This window comes from Cricetulus griseus, chromosome 6, assembly GCF_003668045.3.
Source record: "Cricetulus griseus strain 17A/GY chromosome 6, alternate assembly CriGri-PICRH-1.0, whole genome shotgun sequence".
Taxonomy (NCBI): domain Eukaryota; kingdom Metazoa; phylum Chordata; class Mammalia; order Rodentia; family Cricetidae; genus Cricetulus; species Cricetulus griseus.
In genome coordinates this window covers 105,856,299-105,862,140 of record NC_048599.1, presented here as the reverse complement: position 1 = coordinate 105,862,140, position 5,842 = coordinate 105,856,299, and the positions used below count along the sequence as shown (strand labels likewise).

Sequence of the window (5,842 nt, the reverse complement as noted above, 5' to 3'; positions counted from 1 at the left end):
GGTGTTTGCAATCTGCACTCAACAACCCTGTACAATAAAACAATTGCTGTAGTTATTGGATATTTTCTATTTCACAAAAGTAGCCTGTGGTCTGGGTTCCTACCTGGAGCCAGGTTGGCATCTGAGAACCATGCTTGATGGGGCCGAGTGGATCTGAATGGCATGAACAGTCACTTGGGGCCATGGTAACATCTGGGGCCAGGTTGCTGCTGAAGACCATGTCTATTTCTATGGTCCTACCACAACCAGGATCTGATATCTGGTGGCCCACAGTGCCACCAGGGGCCACATGGATGCTCAGGGTCTGGGCAACAACCTGTGGTCATGTTGATGCCTAAGACTGTGCTCCAGCCAGAGCCATGCCAAGTGGCCAGTACTGTCACCTGGGACCATATTGTCATCTGGGCCAGTGCTCCTGCAGAGGGCCATATCTGGGTATGTGACTCTACGTTAGCCAGGGTCTGAGTTGATGTCTGTGATTCCCATTATTGTTGAAGACTGTCTGGATACCTGGTCAGCCACCTGAGAACATGTTGGTGTTCAAGTGCCATTCTGCTACCAAGGTAGTACTGATCTGGGTAGCCTGTGACATGGCGATGCCTGGGGGCCAGCTGCTGCTAAGGGCCATATCTGGGTCTGTGGTCCTGCTTTGACTGGGGTCGGTGTTGATGTCCATGGGCCATGTTACCACAGGGGTCATAGGAACCAAATGTGTTGAAATCTGAGGGCCATGTTGAGCTGGCCACACCCCTCACTAGATATTACAGCAGGGAACTGCCCCCTACCCCCACCCCACAATCAGGAAAGATGGCGCCACCCCTCACCATGGGCATGCACCTCACCTGGGCAGTACACTAGAGCTGACCCTGTTGTCTGGATGCAGGTGAGCCAGCCCTGAGGGCATGAGAGTAGGAGAGCTGACCCCCTCCCCTTGTATACCCCCTACAGCAATGGAGAGAGAGAGGGTCCCTGCAGCTTGCCTGGGCAAAACTGTGGCGCTGACATTGGTGGTGGAAGTGTGGTGACTCATGCCAGAGGGCCTGAGAGCAAGAGAACTAACTGGCCCTGCTCCTTGCTGCAGGATGCATTGGGTGAGTTAGCTGAGGCAGTGCTGGAGAGCTCACTCTGATGGTGACAATGAGGGAAAGCTGGCAGGCTGACCAACCCTGCTACCACCCAGGCCCAGAACCAGAACCAGGGCTATGAGTTGGCTCACCCCAGCATCCACCTCATCTGTGATCTGCTGGAGACTGTGAACCGGATGCACCTACAGACCCACAACTGCAGAATCCCCATGACACAGGACAACAGGATATCCAGCTTCCAAAATGGGTTCTTCTCCTTTTTGTTGTTATTGTGCTGTTTTGATGCGTGTTTTCTGGTTTGTTTTATTTCTTTGTTTTGTTTGTTTGTTTGTTTGTTTAATTTTGTTTTACTTGGGGGAAGAAGGTTGCAAGAGTGGAGGGCAGATGTGGGGGAGGGGAGGGGCAGCATCGGGAAGCATGATGTGAAATCCTCAAAGAATCAATAAAAGTTGAAAAACGTTATTCAATTCCTTTTAGATTTTAAAAAGTTGCCAATATCTAACTATTTTTACCTAGAAACCTGACACTGAACTTAACTATTATTTTAAATTTTAAGGAAAAAACAACCAAAACACCATTAAAATAACAGCCTCAATATAAGCAGAGTGTTAAAAACTGAGAACATACAAAAGTTCAGCAATCCAAAAAGAGTCAAGAGAAAAAAGAAACTATGAAAAAGCATAGAAAATGTACATAGAGAGAATAGAAAAGAATACTCAAATGTTCTAGTAATTATGAAAAGTATGTCTAGATGAATACATGATTCAAACTACCAGGATGAACCTGAAAAATCATTCTCAGTGAATAAAGACAGTGGCAATGCCCCCTTATTTCTTCCTATTTGTGTATATGAAATTTGTATATAAATTATCTGTTCCTATTTATGTACATGAAATGTCAGTATATCCAACCAATGGAGACAGTAAGTAATAGTCTAAGTCTGGGGTAACTGTAAAAGGCAGCTCCAGAAAGAATGACTGATAATAAAGCAAGGTTCTACTGGGGAATGAGGAAAATATGCAAATATTGAATTGCAGGAGTAGTTGCATAATCTATCAATGTACTAAAAATTAGTGTGTTGTATACTTCATTCAGATGGACTTTGTGCTATGTAACTTATACCTCCACGGGCTGTTAACATGCACACAGAACACTCCAGGTGAGAAGAGTCCACCATGGAGAAACAGAGCGATGAACACCGATGCCCAGCTAGCTCTCTCCTTTTTCTGTAGTTTGGGACCCAAGACCATGAAATGTCGGTATCCACATTTAGGATTTGACCAACCTAGTCAAAAACATCCTTCACAGGCATAGAGAGAGGATATCGAATCTACATAATTCCTTCCTCACAAACAGGCTCATGGGTGATTCTATATCTTGCAAGGTTAATAAATTACTACAATTAGGAAGTACAGAAGCTTTGATATATTCTTATTTGACACCAGTGTGTCAAATCTGAAAATAAGAACTACATTTAAGTTACAACTGCCATATTTATGAAATTTGACTAAATTTCATAAGACATTAGATAAATTATGCTGAAGTGAGCTAAAGGCTTCCCCCATACCAGCTTTCATTAGTGCTAGAAGGTGCTATACAGGTTACTGGAGGAGAAAAGTTATCAACAGTCTTCCATAGCTGTGGATCCTGCAAACTATAATAGTGACTTGCCAGATACAATGTATCATTTAGTGCAACACTATCATGGCTATTATGGGGACAACTAACTTCTCTCTGGTTGAATTTAAGGCCCACTTCACAGGAGAAAACTTTACTTCCTAGTCAAGAGCCCATGGCTGAGGAGGTCATGGGCCATAGTGAAAAACTTCTACTATTATTTTCCTAATTGTCATGTTGTCAAACTGTCTTCTAAATACTCAAGTTTGTATGCATAGACAAGTGCTATGCCCAGCCTTCATCAGAGAAGCTTCTAGACAGTGGTTAACACAGAAGCCCATAACTGGTCACAGGTTCAAGAATGTTTGGGTGGTGGAGTGTTTAGCCCTAAATCGGAAAGCTATATCACACCCTCCAAGGCCAAAGATCATCACGGAAGAGGGAGCAGAAAGAATAAAGAACCAAAGGATGAGGAGATGTGCAGCAAACAGACATCTTCTGGGCATGATACAGCCATTGCACTCACCAGCCCACTGAAGCTATGAGTTCTCTGCACTAGACCTGCACAAGGCTGGACCTCTCAATGTTTCCTCATGCATAGGGCGGGACCCATGAGGCCCCACCCTTCCCTGAGATACTATAAGCAATTAACGGCTGTCCAGAGAGGAGGCGTCATTTTCTTCAGTCAAGTCGTCATTGATGAGCTGTTCTTGCTCCAATAAGCAGCTTTCCATCTATGCTCTTTTATTTATTTATTTATTTATTTATTTATTTACTTTTCCTTTCTTTTTAGAATTTTTTTTTTATTTCATTTTACATTCCAACCAAAGTTCTCTCTCCCAAGTAGAATGGGAAAGTTGAGGATTCCAGCAGGAGAGGGAGGAAGAAGTAAAAGGAAAATAGGTGGATTGAAGGATGACTAAAATTCATCATAAAAATGTAGGAAATTATTAAACAGTTAAAAAAGAAAAAACCATCTGATTACTAATAAGAAAACAGAATTTCTATATATAGCTATATTTTTAATTTTTATTTCAAATTTGCATATAAAATATATTTTGATCACAATCTTCCCTCCCCCTGATAATTAATATTTCTATATATAACTTTTAGCATATATTCTGGCATCAATGTAACTGAGTAAGAAATAAAATATTGAACGCTATTAAACTATACACATTTGTATTCAACAAAATTGTGTGTGTTATAACTTTAAAATGCATGCATGCTAAAGATGAACTCACAATGAAAATTAGGAAACACTCGGAACTTGATAAAGACAGAAAAGCTGTGGGACCCTGCTAAAAGGACCCTCAAAGGTTTGGCTGTAAACATAAATTGCACTTAATATTTTAAAAGATTAATGAAGGCCTGGCGGTGGTGATGTATGCCATTAATCCCAGCACTTGGGAGGTAGAGGCAGATGGATCTCAGTGAGTTCAAGGCCAACCTGGTCTACAGAGCGAGTTCCAGGACAGCTAGGACTGTTACACAGAGAAACCCTGTCTTGAAAAAACAAAACAAAACAAAAAGGTTTTTGAAAGAACCTTTCAAAAACAAGGTTAAGGGCCTGGGGATGATACCCTGTGGTACAGAATTTGCTCAATGTTAGAGGCCCTGGGTTCAAGCCTCAGCATAACAAAGGGAAAAGGGGGATTTCAAAATTAGTAAGATTAAAAGAGAAACATTGAGAGGGCAGAACAATTTAAAAGCTGTTCTTTTCAGATAGCTGAAGACCAGACAGAACTCAAAAAGAAAAAAAAACCATGTCAAGAAAATAGATGTTGCCGGGCGTTGGTGGCACACGCCTTTAATCCCAGCACTTGGGAGGCAGAGGCAGGTGGATCTCTCTGAGTTTGAGGCCAGCCTGGTCTCCAGAGTGAGTGCCAGGATAGGCTCAAAGCGACACAGAGAAACCCTGTCTCGAAAAACCAAAAAAAAAAAAAAAAAAAAAAAAAGAAAGAAAATAGATGTCACAAATAAACAATAGAAAACAAATTGATAGAAGACTAGGCAGAAAAAGTTAAAATCATAATTAAACACTATAAATAACTTTATAGTAATATACTTGAAAACCAGGATAAAATTGATTTTCTAGAAAAGCTATGAATTATCATACTTTGTTCAGAAGCAAATTTTAAAATGTAAAACTAATAATTATTAAGGTCATTTATTTAATAGTCACCAAAACCTCCAACCCCCCCCAAAAAAAATATAGGGTTAGATTAATGACATAGACAAGTTTTATCAAACTTCAAAAACTGAGCGATTCTAATATTGCATATAAATTACATTTTCATTTGTAGGTTTTTGAAAGAACCTTTCTGTTTTAGTTAACTTGTACCTTATATGAAACAAAAATACAAGAAGCAAAGAACAAAGTCATCAAAATATGGAATGCTTCACAAATTTGCACGTCATTCTTGCTCAGGGGCCATTCTAACCTCTCTATAGTGTTCCCATTTAGCATTTGTAGGGCTTATAGAACACTATCAATTGTTTTGTTAAATAGCAAAGTAGGATAACTACTCCATTTATTTTGTAAGGCGACTTTAATCTTGACATCGGATAGAGAATATTATATGGGGAAATAAAAGACTTATCAGAAATTGATTTTTAAAAAACTAAGCAAGATATACTAAATGTATATTCAGTAGCTTACAAAATAAAATGAAATGAGGTTGATTTGTAATGGTTATTTAGTAAGACAAATGATCATTTTTAACAGATTCAAAAAAAAGGATTTGATACAAATAATATCGATTCCTGGTTTTAGAAGACCTATTAAGTTGGAAAAAAATAAAGTTTTGCAAAGGTAACAAAGAAATTCTGGGTCATGATCAAGAATAGGTACTAAAACCATTGGCCAACATATAGGGGTGAACTAAACTCCAACAGCACATAGTGCTGTGAGGACAGAGAGAGAGCTCTCTGTCATACAGCTAATAAAAATATGAGATGATTAGATAGCTTTGGAGAGCAAATTGGAAATACAAGCAAGACTAAATATGTTAATGATAGGTTGTAGAATATCCTAATCTATAATTTTCCCTAGTAATTAAAAAAACAATTAAAACTGAAATGGTATTTCGGAACACCAGGAATGTTCTTTATATGCGTCTTGACTTTAAGTCTTTCAA

The 5,842-nt window shown here is 39.5% G+C and overlaps 1 non-coding gene across 1 annotated transcript; it reads right to left on the bottom strand.

Moving 5' to 3' along the window:
• Nucleotides 1–5,088: 5,088 nt before the first annotated feature.
• LOC113836291 lies at nucleotides 5,089–5,194 on the bottom strand. Its single transcript, XR_003486357.1, has one exon. It is a non-coding gene; the product is annotated as a U6 spliceosomal RNA (small nuclear RNA).
• Nucleotides 5,195–5,842: the final 648 nt, after the last annotated feature.